Source organism: Rhineura floridana, chromosome 3, assembly GCF_030035675.1.
Source record: "Rhineura floridana isolate rRhiFlo1 chromosome 3, rRhiFlo1.hap2, whole genome shotgun sequence".
In the NCBI taxonomy this organism is placed as follows: Eukaryota; Metazoa; Chordata; class Lepidosauria; order Squamata; family Rhineuridae; genus Rhineura; species Rhineura floridana.
Genome location: NC_084482.1, coordinates 152772650 through 152793184, shown reverse-complemented (window position 1 = coordinate 152793184; position 20535 = coordinate 152772650). Strand labels below are relative to the sequence as shown.

At 43.4% G+C, this 20535-nt stretch overlaps 1 protein-coding gene across 4 annotated transcripts in view; it reads right to left on the bottom strand.

Annotated features, from left to right (window-relative positions):
* The window catches only part of CHCHD6 (coiled-coil-helix-coiled-coil-helix domain containing 6), a 326851-nt gene that overhangs the window by 224996 nt on the left and 81320 nt on the right, over window positions 1-20535 (bottom strand). The window lies entirely within an intron of this gene.

Sequence of the window (20535 nt, the reverse complement as noted above, 5' to 3'; positions counted from 1 at the left end):
CAGGAAGTTATTGTCCACTAGGAAGGAAATTCCACAGCCCCTCTGGATTACCTGCTCAATTAACCTCATCAATTAGAAAACATTTCCTCATAACCCATCTAAGGCTTCAAACCTATACATACTTATCTGGGAGAACTCAGAGGGTCTTGCTCCTGAGCAGACATGTATTGCATGGTAAATATGCGTAGCTGCAATCTGAATCCATCCATTCTTGACCATGGTCCTGGTAAACAACTGCTTTCCCATTTCTTTACCACAGCCTTTTGCAGAAACTGTGACATATATCTGCCTGTTCCTTCTCTGCTAAAAACTTGTTCCTAAAAGGCCCATTTGCACTGACAAATTCTCCCATGAGATTGTGCGATTACACAATCACACAGGGTAAGGTTAGAGAAAACCAGGTGCCCCTTTTCCAACAACTGCGATAATGCAAATGGAAGCCAGCTCCCCACAGTACACACCTTTCTCCACGTAGCCAGTCAAGAAGGATTTGAGAGTGTGTGAAGTAGCCTCAAGGTAAAGCACCAGGCTGGGTACACACCATATATTAAAAGCACATCACTTCCACAAAGAATGCTGGGAACTGTAGTTTACCCCTCACAGGGCTACAATTCCCAAGATTCCTTTTTCTTTTTTGCAGGGGGGAGATGTGCTTTTAATGTATAGTATATACAATTGCTTCACCATTTTTACTTCTTCTAGAGTTGTGCTGGAGGTTTCTGAGGTAACAGGATGATCCTTGTTCTAGCTAGATATTCATTATATAGCCAGACCAATACCAACCTGTCTTTTTCCCTTTTGTTAGCAAGCAGATTATTTAAGGACTTCAGAGTGAAGCCACACAGACTACAGGGAGCTTGGTCTACTCACCAAATATAAATTGCAATGTGCGTGCGCACACACACACACTTTTTATTATTATTTTTGACTTAAGCAATAACCCAGCAGCAGCAGAGTAAGTACAAGACAATAAACATCTCTCATCCCCATAAACATCCTGGCTTCAGACTGAAGTGTTTATGAAGAAGCCAGAGCACTCATTTGTCGTCAAGGGCCGCTGAGTCTCCCATACTTCTTGGGGCTACACTGGCTTGGCAGCCTATTCTTTAAGTGGTAACTTCTCCTGAGGTCTGGCCTTTATTATCGTGATTATTAATCTGAGGGGATGACTGGTGAGGAGGGACAAATGTTCTTGTTGGCCATAGTTCAGAGCTGAAGCTGACAGACAGAAAACAGCTTCCCATTTATATGAGCTGCTGTCATTTTAAACAGCACAGAGACATTACCCAAGGAGGTGGAAGGATTATGTGAAATTGGCTGCACATTGCCTGTCTAACCTCCTGCCCCCCCTCTTGCCACCACCCAGGATGGAATTAAATGTCTACAGGTCAGGCAGCTGAGCCAATTTCCTCCCTCCTCTAGGAGAACAAGGATAAAACCATCATTAGCCCCCACCAGCACACCACACACACAGCATGTTCGCTGGCAATCAATAACTTGATCATGACAACAGTCTGGTTCAAACGTTTTCTCTCTCTTCCTGTATTTGCAATCCACACATACACTATATATACCCTAAATAATTATCTTTATTTGAACTTCCTCACAGTCAGAGTGTGTGGGTATAGTCAGTTGTCAGTATGAGGGGTGGTGAAATTGGAATGCACTATGAATGAGTCATCAAAAAATGGAAGACTTGGTGCTCTCTCCAGTGCATGGCATTAATCTCAGTATAGGGTGACTATAGGCAACCATTTACCAAATGATAAACTATTGCGGTATGCATGTACAGACGTTTGGCAAGCTGGTCACACACTACCAAATGATGAGAATTTTTCCATGCTGTCCTGCACACACTCAGAAATTCAGGACAAGGGAGTGGTAATATTCCCCACAACACTTGGAAGGGTGTTATATTAAAGCTACTTGCTGTGTAGTAATACCATAACTTACTGCTGAGTAAGTGGCTATCTCTATTCACTCTTAGCCTGTGTTGCATCCAACGATTCTTCAACTCACATTGCCCATTGCCTGGGACACTTATGGCTAATTTGCGGAGTTGGTTCAGAAAACAGATTTTTTTTAAAAAAAGAATGGAATCTCTCTTGATTATTCATGAAATGAAACAGTTCATGATTCTTCACTTGTTATTAGGTTGCTAGGTCAGAAGTATCCCAAACCCTGAGATTTTGGGGGCGGGCCCGAGTGATGTCACAGGGGTGGGCCCAAGTGATGTCACAGGGGTGGGCCCAAGTGATTCACGGGGTGGGCCCAAGTGATGTCATGGGGTGGGCCCACCTGATGTCATTAAGCATGATACATTAAGCATCAACCACAGTTGCTTGGTGTATACAGTTCAAACAAAAACATTTCTCTGATTGGCAATTAAGACAGAAATCTTAGATGGATTAGATGTAGCCTGGGTAAGAAATATTTAATCTAACCTACTTGCTTCTGGCAAAAAGAGTTTAAGTGCCCTCAGTCCATGCCAGTCACCAGATGGCCACTGTAGGAAGAAAGGAGCCTAGTGTTGTGGAGATGTTAGATGGGGGCACTCAGGAGTAAAGATGGATGCCCCCGAAGGGCTGCAATTCTAAACACACTTACTAAGGGACTAAGCCCCATAGAACTCAACAGGACTTACTTCTCAGTAGATATGGTTTGGACTGTGTTGTTGGTAAAGCTTGACTAGGGATCCTCTGCAAAGATATCCATATCCAAGTAGGGCTGACAACCTCCTGCCTGGAATGCCCTGCCCCTACATTTTAACATGGCTGCTCCAAATTTCTTTACAGATTTGACCTTTCACTTCAGAACGAGGTCTGAGAAATGAGTAAGAGCCAACCCAATTCCAGTGAATAATAATTGACAGACAGAAAACACACATGGTTTGGTCTACCTTCATAGGCAGCAGCATGAGAACAACAACAATTGCAGCCATGATGCCCAGTATGCGAATTCTCTTTTACCACTATTGGGCAAGAAACAAACCGTCATGCAAACAGCAATGTGCATTATCAGTCGGTTTAAGGGGGTTGAGCGGAGAAGACCTGCCCTGGGGAGTGAGTATCTGAGCATCTGGGTGCATGCTGCTCACTCCTTTGGGGTGCTGTCTCTCAAGACAGCTGAAGTCCCTGGTAAGTGCTGCAAGGACTGGGACCCCCTGCCTGACCCTTGCTCCAGAGAGAGTCTGCAGTTAATCTTGTAGTCTCTTGCATCAAGTGCTGGCTGGGTCAGGAGGCATAAAAGCCCAGCTGCCCTTGGGTTGCAGGTCTGCCACCAGTGGGGTCGCCACTGAAGGGACAACACCAAAGGAGGTTGCCCCTTGGGGAGTCCCGAGGGTGAAGGCGCTACCTCCCTTCTATTACCTTTTTTAAAAAAATTCTCTGTTAAACCAATCTAGAGGAGATTGGTGGTGGGGAGGATGTGTGGTGCATGTATAGTTCCTGCACAGAGTGAGAGCTTGTGCAGTGAACTGAATGGTAGGAGAAAGTCACCAGATGCTTTCAGAGTGAGAGTCTGTAACTGGCAGAAGGCTGGCCCTCCCTGGGTGTGAGACAGGAGGGGGAGTGGATGGAACCTGTGTGAAAAAGTTTGAATGGGTATGACTGTTCCCAATTCTTGCAGAGGCCTTTTGGGATAATTGGCTCCGGCAGGCTTTGTTGGTGGGCTCGTGTTGGGTCCATATCAGGTGTTTAGGAGGAGTCGTAGGACAGAGGAACATGGGTGATGCCACCCCAATTTCAGTGATCACTGGTAGAGGGAAATATAACCATGGGGATGTGATGAACTACCATAGAAGACAAGGGCAAGGCTATCTGTGCCTTGTTCCTTGCTGCCACTCCTCTCATGGATGGGTTCCTCGTTGCTCATCTGCTGTGCCCACTGGCCTGTGTGTGTTGTTGTTTAACGCCAGATCAGTACACAATAAGACCACTCTCATCCATGATTTGATTGTGGATGAAGATGCCGATTTGGTATGCATTACTGAGACCTGGGTGGGTGAGCTGGGAGGAGTTGATCTGACCCAGCTTTGCCCACCTGGATACTCGGTGCAACACCAGCACAGGCTGCAGGGGGGGGGGAGTTGCTGTGGTCTACAGAACTTCCATCTCTGTCACTAGGAAACCACTCTGTCTTGGAGCTAGCTGTGAGGGCCTGCACCTGGTGTTGGGCCAAGGAGACAGTAAACAAGGAGACAGGGTTACTGCTGGTGTACCATCCACCCTGCTGCCCAGCAACTTCTCTCGGCTCTGGTGTTGGAGGAGCCCAGAACAATAGTACTTGGTGATTTCAATGTCCATGCTGAGGCTGCCTCTAGTGTTCCAGCTCAGGACTTAATGGCCTCCATGACAACCATGGGGTTGTCTCAAGTTGTCACTGGCCCAATGCATAGGGCAGGGCACACCCTCGACTTGGTTTTTGCTCCAGATGGAGGAAGGGGTGGTCTGGAGATGGGCGGGGTGGATGTCACCCCATTGTCATGGTCAGATCACTTCCTGGTGAGGTTTAGACTTATGGCTCCGATCCTTCCCTGCAGGGGTGGTGGACAGATTAAGATAGTCCGCCCCTGGAGCCTAATGGAATCCACTGGATTCCTGAATGCTCTGGGGGAGTTCCCAGTAGATAGAGCAGGTGACCCTGTTGAAGCCCTTGTCACATTGTGGAACAGCGAGGCGCATCAGGCTCTTGACATGGTTGCCCCCGAGCGCCCTCTCCGTCATTATGGAGCCCGGTTTGCACCTTGGTACACCAGTGAGCTAAGGGCAATGAAACAGGCTGGACGACGGCTAGAGCGCAAGTGGTGAAAGACATGCTGTGAGGCTGATAGGGCATGACTAAAACATCATAACCGTGCCTACTGTGTGGTGGTGAGGGCAGCGAAGAAGGCCCACTTCTCTGCCTCCATCGCATCCTCAAGTAGCCGTCCGGTGGAGCTTTTCCATATTGTCAGGAGTCTGTTGACATCAACTCCAGGCAATGGAGTTTTAGACCCTTCGGAGGCCCACTGTGAATTGTTTGCAAGGCACTTTGAGGGTAAAGTTGCTCGCCTCCGTAGCAGTCTTGATGCCCCATCCACCTCTACTGTAGTCCCCAATGAAGTGTCCAGTGCAACATTTGCTGCAACTTCTTGGGAATGGTATCAGTTGGTGTGGCCTGATGACGTAAACAAGGTGCTTGCGATGATGCGGCCAGCAACGTGTCCTCTCGACCCTTGTCCTTCTTGGCTTATTAAAGCTTGCCGAGGGGGTTTGACCGAATGGGTCCAGAGTGTGGTCAATGCATCATTGTGGGAGGGAGTGGTTCCAGCCACCTTGAAAGAGACAGTGATCCGACCACTCCTGAAAAAGCCCACCCTGGACCCACTGGTCTGTGACAACTACCGACCGGTTGCAAATACCCCCATTTTAGGAAAGGTGATTGAGATTGTTGTGACGCAGCAATTGCAAGTACTCTTGGATGAAACAGATTATCTTGACCCATCCCAGTCTGTGTTCAGGCCTTGTTATGGGACTGAATCGGCCTTGGTTGCCCTGATGGATGTCCTTTATCGGGAGAAGGACAGGGGGAGTGTGACCCTGTTATTCTTACTTGATCTCTCACTGGCTTTTGATACCATTAACCATGGTATCCTTCTGGGCCAACTTGATGAGATGAGTACTGGAGGAACTGTTTTATAGTGGTTCTCATCCTATCTCCAAGGTCGCTCTCAGAGACTAGCATTGGGTGACTGTCTTTCGGCTCCTTGGCAGTTGTGCTGTGGGGTAGCTCAGGGTACCATATTGTCCCCCATGCTGTTTAACATCTATATGAAGCCCTTGGAACTGGTCATCAGGAGATTTAGGGTGAGGTGTCAGCAGTATGCTGATGATACCCAGCTCTATTTCTCCATACCATCTGAATCAGGAGAGGTCGTGCAAGCCCTGGACCAGTGCCTCGACTTGGTGGTGGGCTGGATGAGGGCCAATAAACTGAGTCTGAATCCGAGCAAGATGGAGGCACTGTGGGTTGGTGGTTCCCGAGTTCGGATGATTGGTCGGTTGTCTGCTTTGGATGGGGTCGTACCCCCTCTGAAAGAGCAGGTATGTAGTTTGGGGTGCTCCTGGATCCATCTTTGTCGCTAGAAGCAAAGGTGACTTCTGTGGCTAGGAGTGCCTTTCACCAGGTTCGGCTGATAACGGCTGATAAGACAGCTGCGGCAGTTTCTGGAAGGGGATAGCTTGACCACTGTTGTCCACACACTGGTAACCTCCAGGCTGGATTACTGTAATGTGCTCTATGTGGGGCTGCCCTTGAGGTTGGTCCAGAAGCTGCAGCTGGTGGAAAATGCGGCGGGGAGACTGCTCACTGGGGCAGGGTATCGCCATGTCACCCCGCTGCTGAAAGAATTGCACTGGCTGCCCATTTGCTACCAGGCCAAGTTCAAGGTTCTAGTTTTGGTGTACAAAGCCCTATACAGCTTGGGACCAGGATACCTGAAAGACTGCCTTACCCCTTATATACCCAGTCAATCACTGCGCTCTGCAGGTGAAGGCCTCCTGCAAATACCATCTTATCAGGAGGTCCGTTCTGCACAACATAGGAAACGGACCTTTAGTGTGGCGGCACCTACCCTGTGGAATTCCCTCCCCTTAAATATTAGGCAGGTGCCATCTCTGTTATTTTTTCGGTGCCTATTGAAGACTTTCCTCTTTCAACAAGCCTTTTAAGTTAAGACCTATCCCAGTCTGCGTCTGAGTTGGAATTGCTTTTAATATGTTTTTTTAAACCTTTTTCCCCCTAACAATATGTTTTTAACCCTTTTTATTTAAGATGTTTTTAAAGCTTTAAAAAAAAATGTTTTTAAAGTTGTTTTGTTTTAATGTATTTTAAGGTCTGTTTTTATGATGTTTCAAAGTGTTTTTCCTGCTTTTGTTTGCCACCATGGGCTGCTGCTGGGAGGAAGGGCGGGATATATATTAAATAATAAATGAATGAATAAATAAAATAAGTAGTAGAAGAAAAACAAAAGACAGTGATGCATTTCCTAAATGCTATACCATGCCAACCACAACAAGTTTCCTGTGAGTAAGGCAGAAAACTCAGCATCGCACAACCAGTCAGGATTCCTAACCAAAAACCAAAACCAAAAAAATCCTGGCAGCCAGTCAACAAAGATCACAGAAATCCCTATGCAGCACAACCTGACCCAGGGGCTGCAGTTAGTGCAGAATGCTGAGGCACAATTGCTGACAAGAGTGAGACCCTATCAGCACATAATACCTCTGCTCTGAAATCAGCACTGGTTGCCAATTTGCTACCAGGACAAGTTCAAGGTGTGCTTTCCATGCTACGGGTGCCACATAATACTTGTTCTGCTCTTGTAAGAAATCAGTCCTTTAGACGGGCAGCACCTACACTTTGGAACTCCCTGCCTATTGACATTAGCAGGTGCCTTCATTGTACTCTTTTTGGCACCTGCTAAAACATTTTTGTTTAGGCAGACCTACCCAGCCATGCAGAAGCTGTTATGTTTTTATCTATTTTTAACTCATGGTTGGTTTTATTATTTTGAATGTTTTTAAATACCTGTCTTTAACTGTTTTTGCCAATAATTTTATTGGCAAAGGAATCTGCCTTATACTGACACAGGCCATTTGGTGCCATCTAGCTGAGTACTGATGACATGGACTAGCATTGGCTCTCCAGGATTGTAGGCAATAATCTTTTCTAGAAATTGAATTTTGGACCTTTGCATGCAAAGCATATGCATTACCACTGAGCTACAACCCTTCCCATCCTTAAAAAAATATATTTTAGAATTGTTCTTTTCAATTCACTAATGAATGCACATCATACCAAGTGCAGATCCACAACACTCATTTAAAGCACATTCAACACATATTTGAAGCACATGAATCACACAACAGAATCATGGAAACTGTAGTTTAAGGGTGGTGGAAGCTATAACTGTGAGGGGGGAAACTACACTTCCCAGGATTCTTTAGGGGAAGTCATGTGCTTTAAGTGCAAGTTGGATGTGCTTTAAACGTATTGTGTGGATATACTTCATAAACTTTGCCTGCATGTAAATCGTTTTAATTAATTTTTTTTTAATGGAAATGAGATACAAAGTTTACTGGGTAACCAATCATGGGCTGCTCACCATCTCTCAGACTAATCTGCCCCTCGGAATGAAAACAACAAAGGGGAACCATGAACACCCCAAGGAAAAAGGGCACACTGAAAATGTAGAGGAAGTAACACTGTACAACCATAGTGTGAAATCAGATATTATCGGGACATAGTATGAAGAAACATTTATATAAGCATGACTATCCAATATGTTTATTATTTACACAATCTGTAAAGATATTGCTAAGAACATAAAAACCAACAACAAAAAATTCTATAAATACATTCAAAGCAGGAGACCATCTAGGGAGACGACTGGACCCTTGGATGAGAAGGGAGTCAAAGGTGTACTAAAGAACGATAAGGAGATTGCAGAGAAGCTAAATGAATTCTTTGCACCTGTCTTCACAGTGGAAGATATAGGGCAGATCCCTGAACCTGAACTAACATTTGCAGGAAGGGATTCTAAGGAACTGAGACAAATAGTGGTAACGAGAGAGGAAGTTCTAAGCTTAATGGACAATATAAAAACTGACAAATCACCGGGCCCGGATGGCATCCACCCGAGAGTTCTCAAAGAACTCAAATGTGAAATTGGTGATCTGCTAACTAAAATGTGTAATTTGTCCCTTGGGTCCTCCTCCGTGCCTGAGGACTGGAAAGTGGCAAATGTAACGCCAATCTTCAAAAAGGGATCCAGAGGGGATCCTGGAAATTACAGGCCAGTTAGCTTAACTTCTGTCCCTGGAAAACTGGTAGAAAGTATTATTAAAGCTAGATTAACTAAGCACATAGAAGAACAAGCCTTGCTGAAGCAGAGCCAGCATAGCTTCTGCAAGGGAAAGTCCTGTCTCAGTAACCTATTAGAATTCTTTGAGAGTGTCAACAAGCATATAGATAGAGGTGATCCAGTGGACATAGTGTACTTAGACTTTCAAAAAGCGTTTGACAAGGTACCTCACCAAAGGCTTCTGAGGAAGCTTAGCAGTCATGGAATAAGAGGAGAGGTCCTCTTGTGGATAAGGAATTGGTTAAGAAGCAGAAAGCAGAGAGTAGGAATAAACTGACAGTTCTCCCAATGGAGGGCTGTAGAAAGTGGAGTCCCTCAAGGATCGGTATTGGGACCTGTACTTTTCAACTTGTTCATTAATGACCTAGAATTAGGAGTGAGCAGTGAAGTGGCCAAGTTTGCTGATGACACTAAATTGTTCAGGGTTGTTAAAACAAAAAGGGACTGCGAAGAGCTCCAAAAAGACCTCTCCAAACTGAGTGAATGGGCAGAAAAACGGCAAATGCAATTCAATATAAACAAGTGTAAAATTATGCATATTGGAGCAAAAAATCTGAATTTCACATATACGCTCATGGGGTCTGAACTGGCGGTGACCGACCAGGAGAGAGACCTCGGGGTTGTAGTGGACAGCACGATGAAAATGTCGACCCAGTGTGCGGCAGCTGTGAAAAAGGCAAATTCCATGCTAGCGATAATTAGGAAAGGTATTGAAAATAAAACAGCCGATATCATAGTGCCATTGTATAAATCTATGGTGCGGCCGCATTTGGAATACTGTGTACAGTTCTGGTCGCCTCATCTCAAAAAGGATATTATAGAGTTGGAAAAGGTTCAGAAGAGGGCAACCCGAATGATCAAGGGGATGGAGCGACTCCCTTATGAGGAAAGGTTGCAGCATTTGGGGCTTTTTAGTTTAGAGAAAAGGCGGGTCAGAGGAGACATGATAGAAGTGTATAAAATTATGCAGGGCATTGAGAAAGTGGATAGAGAAAAGTTCTTCTCCCTCTCTCATAATACTAGAACTCGTGGACATTCAAAGAAGCTGAATGTTGGAAGATTCAGGACAGACAAAAGGAAGTACTTCTTTACTCAGCGCATAGTTAAACTATGGAATTTGCTCCCACAAGATGCAGTAATGGCCACCAGCTTGGATGGCTTTAAAAGAAGATTAGACAAATTCATGGAGGACAGGGCTATCAATGGCTACTAGCTGTGATGGCTGTGCTCTGCCACCCTAGTCAGAGGCAGCATGCTTCTGAAAACCAGTTGCTGGAAGCCTCAGGAGGGGAGAGTGTTCTTGCACTCGGGTCCTGCTTGCGGGCTTCCCCCAGGCACCTGGTTGGCCACTGTGAGAACAGGATGCTGGACTAGATGGGCCACTGGCTGATCCAGCAGGCTCTTCTTATGTTCTTATGTTCTTATATTTACAATGCAATCCTGTTTGTTTACTCAGAAGCAAGTCCCAATGTATTCAGTGCAGCTTACTCAAACGGAAGCGTGCACAGAACTGCAACCTCAAGTGATAAGGAACTTCATTCACCCAACCCAAAATTCAGAATCATGCCACTTTACGCTGTTTTGCAACTCTTTATACTTGTTTTTATGGTTATTGGATTTTAAAGGGATTTTTTTCTTATTGTGAGCTGTCTTGGTTTCCAGTCAGCAACCCTACCTCACAGGGATGTTGGAAAGATTCCATATACACGCACACACTGGAGATGTAAAAATACATACACCCCATATAATAGTTTATTGTCAAAACCAGTTGGTCACCGCAGAACATTTTTTTAAAAATCAGAATTAGTTTCCTACATAATAAAAGCAGTGAGGTGCGCTTGGCGCCGACGTTACTATCTTTTCGGCGCCAAGTCAAAACCTTCCTCTTTTCCAAAGCATTTTAATCTAACTTAATCTAGTTTTAACATGTGCTGTAACTGTTTTTAGTTTTCTTACTCTCTTATATTGTTGTTGTATTTTATTATGGGATTTTATTGTATATATTTGTATTTCTTTGTTGTACACCGCCCAGAGAGCTATGCTAGTGGGGCGGTATAAAAATTTAACAAATAAATAAATAAATAAATAAATAAGTGATACCTAAGTAAGCCCTGCCTAATTGCTTTAAAAATAGTATTGGGGAGAGAAAGATTTACAACACAAACACAGTTCTTTGCTATGTACGCTCAAAAGTCCCAACAATTTACAGCACAAGCCTCTACTCAAAATAAGTCCTACTGAATTCAATGTGGTTTACTCTGGGTATGTGGGATTCGCATTGCAGCTTTACTCCCAGAAAAGCAAATACTGGATTAAAGCTTCATATTGGGAAGGTTTTCAAAACAGTGCCTTCTTCAAAATTTAACCTTGTTTGACTCTGGCACGCAAGACAGAAAAAGACTGAAAGCTATATATTTACTCAAGATTTTCAGAAAAGCAGGAAAAAACAAGTTTTCTGACTTGCAAAGAGCTGTAGTTACTGCCTTGTCAATCACAACCTTGACTTCACTTATTGGCTGAAAACCTGAAAGGGCAGGATTAGAGCAGCCATCTACGAGCTCATTTAACCGAAGTTGTGTGTGTGTGTGGGGTGATGTTTTGATGTATATCTCGGGAACCAGCCTACCTAGAAACTTACTTTTTTTTAAAAAAAAATGAAAGCTGAGAGTCCAGAGATTATGGTGGCTCACCCAGAGACCCGGAGAGCACCCCTAAAATCTGGAGTCTCCGGGTAAAAACTGGACACCTAGCACCCCTACGTGTTATAGTTGTTACATAAATATTGAAGGGAAATATGAGGAAGGAAAACCAAAATGCTAGAAAAATAAGTGTTTATTTGTAATCCAAGCCCAACGCGTTTCAGCCTTTGTATATTTAGGCCTTCATCAGGGGAATAAAGCCTGGCAAGAAGTATCATCCAATAAGCAAACTGCTTTCACTGATGCAAACGCCTACGTTTTTTTCTAGCATTTTGGTTTTCCTTCCTCATATTCCCCTGGTTTTATATGCTAACCACTTTCTGTTGTTGTTTTACATAAATATTGAAGCTTAATTTTCTAAAGCTATAGGTTTCCACCTTCCACAAATAAACCAGAGGGCAATAAAAATTGAAGAACCTTAGATGTAAAAGAACACAATATAATGCTAGAAAGAGCCAAAGGATACTGATTAAGTAAGGAGGTGGACGTTAATTACTGTTATCATTTGGCAGACGTAATGTCCAAGCTGCATTAAGTAATACTGACTTATAACACATCCACAGTACCAAGTGTTGGTTTTCAAGCTTAAGTTGCTTGGCTAAGAGTCAAACACCATTTTCTTTTATTCTCTGGCCAAACAGGCATGGCTTTCAACTCTGCCAACCCCCTGGCCACACACTGCTGCATCTCTGTGCAAATAGTACAAAACAAGCTTTTCAGCAAACTCTGTGGGGAGGCATTACAGCAAACCATACTGAGGGAGGCTTATTCCTATATGGTCAAGGGAGAAAAAGAGCAACCCAAAAATAGCTTCATTTTGGTTGCAAAATGATCACTGGTGAATCATGCACTAATGCCATAATGTTTTTAAATGTTGCAATTTTAAAAATGGTTTCAAAGGAGCTGTGGATTAGTGATAAAGGACATGCTTTGCATGCCAAATGTCTGAGGTCCAGTTTCTGGCATCTCCACATAGGGCTGGGAGAGACCCCTGTCTGACACCCTGGAGAGCCACTGCCAGTCAGTGTAGCAAACACTGAACAAGGTGGACCAGTGGTTTGACTCTGTATAAGGCAGTTTCCTGTGTGGCTATGTTCCTTTATAATTATAATCCTTTCCAAAAAGATAAAACTATGGAATACATGCCTTGTTCTTTAATTCCTTAACACATGTGAAATGCTGCCAGAAATAAGTGTACACATGGTGGTATCTTTTTTTTTAAGCATTATGCAGAAGTAAACTCAACTTTGCCACTAAGTGTGGATTAAATGGAGCTGTAAGTCAATCACTGATTCCTGATAAGCGTACGTACACCTGTAAATATGAGTTTACAGAGACATTTTCACAGTTACACTTCACCTTTTTTTTAGAAGTACACTTAAAACATCAGCACCACTGACATGCAAATAAAGAAAATATTTTTAAAAGGGGAAAACTCTATGTGCATTTTGGAGTCACTATAATATCCCTGGTATTTCAGAACTGCTGGTAGAAAGGTGTCCCCGAGAAAGAATTTCCCCCCAAACTATGTTGGGCCTAGAATAAGCCATATTTCTAGCACCTGGAGAGTTTTGCTTTTTCTGCGCCCGATCTATAGCTTTACGCCTAAAAAGAAATGTGATGAAGTCACACTTGTAAAAAGACAGGACAGATGTTTACTAAAATTCTATTTGCAAACTAACATTTTTGCATCAGGTTGGCATTATTATCCCAAGCAATAATACCTCCAATTCCTCTTGATACATTGTTCAATAATCCCAAAATATTTTTGCTTATCTGTTTGACTTTAATTACAATGTTTAAGAGATGGGATGATCAATTATTGCCTAGAGTCATTCAGCTCCAATATATGGATATGGGGGCTGTTTTACATATTATACTATAGCCAGCATGGATTTTTCACATTCCACAATGTTAGAAATACCCCCATGCCATTCTGCTGCATCCCATAAGCTCATTTTAAAACAAAATTTGTTGAAATTAATTAAAAATCAGCCATGTTCACAGAGTATCTGTAATCCTATCACTGACCTTGTCCCATACTCTGACCTTCATCATCCGCAGTTTAAACATTTAAAAAAATGCATGGCTGATTTTTAATTAATTTAAGAAAATTAATATTGGAGTCTTATGATAGCGCAGGCAGAACCAACTGTCAGTACTGTAAAGTCAGACTCACAGCTGTTTGGCTTGCTAACCAGGGAACCACACCCATGCCAGACATTTATTCCACTTTAAACAGTCATGGCTTTCCCCAAAGAATCCTGGGAACTAGTTTGTGCAGGGTGCTGAGAGTTGTTAGGAGATTTCTACAGTCAGCACGGTCAGGGAGGAGTCTGGAGACTGTTGGTCTGTGAGGAGAATAGGGTGTCTCCTATCAGCACTCAGCACCCTTCACAAACTGCACTTCCCAAGATTCTTTGGGGGAAACCATGACTGTTTAAAGTGCAATAAATATCTAGCGTGTTGTTAGTAAGATTCCTCTGTAGACACGGATTTCACATTCACACGTTCTAGAAGCCTTGTGAATTAGGATCTTTAGACATTGCCAATAGTGTGTCTTGGCAGATTTACCCAGCAACCTACACTTACACAGGTCTTAAACATGGGGATATTTATCGAGCATATACACACAGAATCAAAATATACACATTTAACACTTCAATGGGGAATAGCTTAATAACAGTACATATCTATTGACATCAATGGGAATAGCTCAGTAACAATATGCATATTAGCTAAATAAACCTAAACATAACCAAATTAAAATACACACACACAGGAGCAAGAAGGCATAAGATGAGAAGGGGGCTTGAGTTCAGCACAAGCGAGGAATGCATGCTAGCCTGACCTTTTCTCTCTCTGGGCTTACTTTGCAGACTAGGGGTGCTTTCACACATGGGGCTAATAGCGCTAGTTTACCGGATTAAAAAGGTAGCGCTTTGTTCCATATTTCAAAAATCCCTTTCACACTGCAGTACCTGTTATACCGGCATTTTGTGCGTCATTCACACAGAGCACAGTTTCTCTCTCTCCCCCCCCCCATTCGGCCTCACGCAACACCAGATCAGCTGGTTTGAGGCTTGTTCTTTCAGTGCGTGGGGGGGTTGAAAGAGGTGCGGCAGCGCAGCAGCAGCACAGGCTCTGCAGCACAGGCTCCTCTCTCAGGAGCAGCTGGGAACGGCGAGGGCTGTTGGTAAGGGTGGGAATGCACTGCATGCTGGGAGGGCTGTTGGTAAGGGTGGGAATGCACTGCATGCTGGGAGGGCTGTTGGTAAGGGTGGGAATGCACTGCATGCTGGGAGGGCTGTTGGTAAGGGTGGGAATGCACTGCATGCTGGGAGGGCTGTTGGTAAGGGCAGGAACACACTGCATACTGGGATGGCTGTTGGTAAGGGCAGGAACACACTGCATACTGGGATGGCTGTCACGTGAGCAGCAGCAGCAAGCGCAAAACTCCCACGATCTTCCATGTCCCTGGCCTTGGTATCGGAATTTTTGAGGTATCATTAATTGCAGACTTTAGCGCTAAACTTCCACTACATTCCACCAGAATTCCAGAGCTACCCGTTATGTCGTGTGAAAGCTCAAATTTTATGCACAAATTAATAAGAAATAAATCGTCAGAATAACGGAATAAAGTGCAGTGTGAAAGCACCCTAGGCCACAGTCATGTGAAGCTGGGCAGGGAGGACCAGAATATGGCTTCCAAAACACAGTCAAAGATAGGCGGAGGGAGCAGATGTAGAGGCTACAATTTGCAGGGAAAGAACCTCCAGAAGACAGGATAGATGGCAAAATATACCTTTCCCAGTCCTGGTGGCGATCTGGAAGTAAAACTAGAGCACGTTGAAACTCCTGGATCAGCCAGGGAAACAGTAAAGGCAGCAGGCAAGCCCTGAAATGACTTCTTGGATCTCTGCTTTGCCAAGGTCCAGAGCAAAGTAGGAAAAGCAGTCAAGTCCTGGAAAGAGCTTTTGAAACAGCTTCAGCAACCAGGAATCTCTGTTTCAGTAGGCAAGGATCCAGAGATAGTGAAGGAAAAGCAGGGGAGAGTCAGACCCCTGGGTGATTTAGCAGGCGATTTTAGGTAGAGTGATATTCAGCAGAGTGGGTCACCAAGACTCAGAGCCCAGAACAGCAATTAAGCAGGTGATTTCATAGTGGAACTAAGTAACCAGCAACCAGAACCCAGAAGATGGCTCTAGGAATCCCATTTTTGTACCTTTCTGGACAAAAGCCTCGAAGGAGAATGCAGAATTGATTGGATCAGGCAGGTATCCTTCCTTAATTCCCATACCTACCATGAGTCGTATGGTCAGGGTAATGAGCTTTTCTTTTGTGAAGACAGGTGGTGGCATCCACCTTTTAGCTAGCTTGATAAGATTTGGACAATGGGCTCCTCTCTTGAGGGCCAAAATCAGAATCATAGAATCATAGAATAGTAGAGTCAGCCTATAAGGCCATCATGTCCAACCCCCTGCTCAATGCAGGAATCCAAATCAAAGCATTCCCAACAGATGGCTGTCCTGCTGTCTCTTGAATGCCTCCAGTGTCGGACAGCCCACTTCCTCTCTAGGTAATTGGTTTCACTGTCATACGGCTCTAACAGTTAAGACGTTCTTCCTGATATTCAGTCAAAATCTGGCTACCTGCAACTTGAGCCCATTATTCCGTGTCCTGCACTCTGGGACAATGGAGAAGAGATCCCGGCCCTCCTCTGTGTGACAACCTTTCATGTACTTGAAGAGCGCTATCGTATCTCCCCTCAGTCTTCTCTTCTCCCGGCTAAACATGCCCAGTTCCTTCAGTCTCTCCTCATAAGGCTTTGTTTCCGGTCCCCTGATCATCCTTGTTGCCTTCCTCTCAACCCGTTCCAGTTTGTCTGCATCCTTCTTGAAGTCCAGAGACCAAAACTGGACACAGTACTCAGGATGAGGCCTAACCAGTGATGAATAGAGGGGAACTAATACTCCATGTGATTTGGAAACTATACTTCTGTTAATGCAGCTTAATATAGCATTTGCCTTTTTTGCAGGCACATCTCACTTTTGGCTCATATTCAGCTTGTGATCAATGACAATTCCAAGATCCTTCTCACATGTCGTATTAACGAGCCAAGTATCCCCCATCTTATAACTGTGCATTTGGTTTCTTTTTCCTAAGTGTAGAACTTTGCATTTATCCCTGTTGAATTTCATTCTGTTGTTTTCAGCCCAATGCTCCAGCCTATCAAGGTCCCTTTGAATTTTGTTTCTGTCTTCCACAGTATTAGCTGTGCCCCCCAATTTTGTATCATCTGCAAATTTGATAAGCATGCTCTGTACCTCCTCATCCAAGTCATTAATAAAAATGTTGAACAGCACTGGGCCCAGGACTGAGCCCTGTAGTACCCCACTCATTACTTCCGCCCAGTTTGAGAAGGAACCATTGATAAGCACTCTTTGAGTACGATTCTGGAGCCAACTGTGTATCCACCTGATAGCTGTTCCGTCCAGCCCACGTTGAGCTAATTTGATAATCAGATTATGGGACACTTTGTCAAAAGCTTTGCTGAAGTCGAGATATATTTTTATTTATTTATTTATTTATTTATTTAGTTTAATTTATATACCGCCCTATTATTATGTCAACAACATTCCCACAGTCTACAAGGGAGGTTACCCGATCAAAAAATGAGATAAGATTAGTTTGGCAGGATTTGTTCTTCATAAATCCATGTTGGCTCCTAGTAATCACTGCATTGTTTTCAAGGTGCTTACAGACTGACTGCTTTATAATCTGCTCCAGAGTTTTTCCAGGGATTGATGTTAGGCTGACTGGTCTATAGTTCCCTGGTTCCTCCTTTTTGCCCTTTTTGAAGATAGGGACAAAATTAGCTCTCCTCCAGTAAGCTGGTACTTCACCAGTCCTCTATGATTTCTCCTGTTGGGAGGAAGGACAGGATATAAATCAAATAATAAATAAATAAATAAAAATGATTTCGCAAAGATAATAGCCAGTTCCTTCAATACTCTAGGATGTAGTTTATCGGGCCCTGCTGATTTGAACTCATTCAAAGTTATTAGGTATTCCTTGACCATTTGTCTATCAATCTCAAGCTCCAATTCCACCCCTTCTACTTTATGTTTCCCGGGAGGGTCATAGACCCTTTTTTGGGAGAAGACTGAGCCACAGTAGGAATTGAGCCCTTCTCCCTTTTCTTTGTCATCTCTTATCATTTTGCCTTCTTCATAGCTGTGCCACCATTTCTTTTCTCTGTCTTTTACAATGAATATACCTGAAGAAAGCTTTTTGTTGCTTTTAGCATTTCTCGCTAACCTCTGTTCATTCTCAGCTTTAGCCTTCCTGATGCCATCCCTGCAATTCTGTGATACCTGCCTATGCTCTTCCTTTGTGGCCTGGACTTCTTTCCACTTCCTGTATGTGTCCTTTTTTGTTTTCAGGTCATCTCTAAGCTTTTTGTGAAGCCACATTGGCTTCTTCTGCTGTTTCCCCCCTTTTTTCCTTGTTGGAATTGCTTGCCATTGCGTTTTTGGAATTTCCTTTTTTAGAAACTCCCACCCATCTTGGACTCCTTTTCTCATTAGGGTGGCTTGCCATGGAACGGTACTTACAATTGTTCTGAATTTATTAAAATCAGCTTTCCTGAAGTCCAGGGTGTGCGTATGGCTACTCTCTGCTTCTGTTAAAATCAAGAATTCAAGTACGGTGTGGTCACTTTCCCCCAGAGTTCCTGTAACTGCCACTTCATCCACCAAATCATCTCTATTGGTTAGAATCAAGTCCAGGATAGCTGATCCTCTGGTTGCTTCCTCCACTTTAAGTTATCTCCAATACAAGTCAGAAATTTCTTGGAGGGACCATGTTTGGCAGAATTTGTCTCCCAATAGACACTGGGATAATTGAAGTCCCCCATTACTACTACATCATGCCTCATCGAAACATCGGCAATTTGCTTTTCAAAAGTTACATTCTCGTCTTCTCCTTGATTGGGTGGTCGGTAGTAGACTCCAAGCATCACATTCCTTTTATTACTTACCCCATTAATTTTAATCCAGATACTCTCGGTGGAACTACCAAGCTCATCGTCCTGTATTTCTGTGCAGGGATATCTATTTTTAACATATAGCGCGACTCCACCTCTCTTTTTATTCCTCTTTTTTGAACAAGTTATATCCTTCAATTGCTGTATTCCAGTCATGGGAGTCATCCCACCAAATTTCAGTTATACCTATCAAGTCGTAATTATCCTCCTGTATTAAGAGTTCAAGTTCGTCCTTCTTGTTTCCCATGCTCTGCGCATTAGTATACAGACATCGAAAACCATATGATTTATGGCTTGGCTTCCTTACTACATTTTTCTGAGGACTGTTACTGGTCCCTATTACAGCCAATCTCTCTGTTCCCATTACTGTGCACAAGCCTTCATCAATCGTTACCACCAAGTTTACGTTTCCCTTCCCCTTAGGATTCAGTTTAAAGCCCTCCTGATGAACTTCTCCATGCTGTGGCCAAACACATTCCTCCCAGTCCTTGTGAGATGCAACCCATCACTTGCCAGTAGTCCATCTTACAGGAAGCATAGCCCGTGGTCCCAGAATCCAAATCTCTCACGTCGGCACCAACTTTGTAGCCATTCCTTCACACGGAGTATTTTTCTTCCCTTTCTACTCCTGTTCTATGTACTGGAAGGATGGTTGAAAAAACTATCTGGGCCACAAAGTCCTTGAGTTTCCTTCTCAGATCTTCAAGGTCTGATGTGATTTCTTCATAGCTCTGTTTGGCAGTATCATTTTTTCCCACATGGATGAGGACAAAGGGATACCTGTTGGTGGGCTTGATGAGTGATGGCAACCCTTCCATCACATTTCTAACCCGTCCTCCTGGTAGACAGCATACCTGGCGAGTCCATGGATCTTCTAGGCATACTTGGGTTTCAATCCCACGCAGTAGGGAGTCTCCCACTACTAGTACTCTTCTCTTCTTGTTGTGGGGTGTGGTTTCATTACCCCTGCTTATGGTGAGTGGTGGCAACACCTGCAGTCAGGGCTACATCTCCATTTTTTGAATGTTTGTTGGTGTTCTTACTTTGCTATTTTCCTGTGTTATTACTGTTTCACTCATTATTCATCCTAGAAATCTGTGTCAAATTTATTTTTATCAATTTTAAAGGCTTTATATTGGTCAATGTCATATGATAGTGAAGAAAGCCTTTTGTGTTTCAAACTGGAGGTTATTTCTATTTTGGGTTCATTAACAGTTGAATCTGAAACTGCAGTTTGATATAAGATTAGACTGATTACAATATGTTGCTACTTAAGCAATGAATCTAGCTGTTGGAAAAAACAAACTTGGCCTGCTCAAGATGCATGTGTTCAGCCTGCTATGATTAAACCACTCCACTCAAGGAACAGTGGGCATGGTCAATTAAAAACATAAGAGAGCACCTAGAAATTTGCTAGAATATATTTCACCTCCCACTATTTTATCTTGTGTAAATAGACCTCATGTCCACTGGAGACTGTTCTGCAGCATAGTCAGTGCCATTATTCCACAATTATTTTTGAAGTATTTTTAGTGTAAATTATGCAAAGTGTTGCTATACTTCACATATTCACAGAAACAGAAGCAAAAGAAAAAAATTTACCATAAGAAACATCACTAAAATTGTAAAGTAAATCAAACATATTTAAAGTGAATATCTGAACTATATCAACTGTCTTAATATTGTTGCTTCCTCCCTGATAAAAACAAGATCAGCCACACACATGTCTTGTTTCTGTTATTTAGGCTGATTGCAGGTGTTGCAACCACTTGCCATATGCTCAGAGGTACGTTACCAAATTCTTCCAAGCTACACAGGAAGTGGATTGGATTGTGAAAGACCAACCCAAATTGTGTTTACATTTTTACAAATTTGCAGGGCAG